This window comes from Stegastes partitus, unplaced genomic scaffold (genome assembly GCF_000690725.1).
Source record: "Stegastes partitus isolate 25-593 unplaced genomic scaffold, Stegastes_partitus-1.0.2 Scaffold2125, whole genome shotgun sequence".
Taxonomy (NCBI): Eukaryota; Metazoa; Chordata; class Actinopteri; family Pomacentridae; genus Stegastes; species Stegastes partitus.
In genome coordinates, this window is record NW_007579856.1 from 59,815 (window position 1) to 60,569 (window position 755).

A 755-nucleotide genomic window follows, 5' to 3' on the forward strand; every position below is an offset into this window, starting at 1 on the left:
TGAGGATTAAGCGGTGTATAGATGATGGATGGATGGATGTTTATTTATACTGATATACTTGTAATTGAATAGGATTTTGAATCCGATGACTTAATTAGTTGTTTTAACATTACTGCAGTACCACTTTTAACAATTAAAGGTAATGATTTAAACATTTCTGCCGTGGGCACATCATCTTTCCCCTCAAAAAACAACATCAGATTCATCAGACATTGTGTGTGTCATACAGCTCCACGTTGGAGAACAAATACCCTGAAATAAGAAACAGGAAGAACTTTGATCTGATGGTGTTCTGACTGGTTTCTGTACAAGACCGAGTTTGTTCAGAGTTTAAATTCTATTCCAGACACAGTCTACTTACAGTTTTCTGTTTAGAGAAATGGATACCAAATATAAATACCACAGAAAAATCTAGCACAGAGGTCATCATGAGATAAATACTTGATCATTGAATTTAAATACTCACAGTGTTGTCGTCCAGCCGAGTCTTGTTCACTGAAAAAACAAAAAATATAATTCAAGTTCAAGTTCAATAGTAGAACTCGAGGTTTAGCAAAACATTTCATCACAGAAGTTGAGGTTCTCTGAATGTTCTCACCTTTAGCTCTCTTCCATCCGATGACGGCCACAACAGTTATCAAGAGAGCTGCTGAAACAACAGCTACAGAGATCAGCACCGTCTGGAAACCTAAAATCAGCACATTCAGTTAAACATTGAGATGAATGTATAATCAGGGAGTCCTGAATAGAAAACA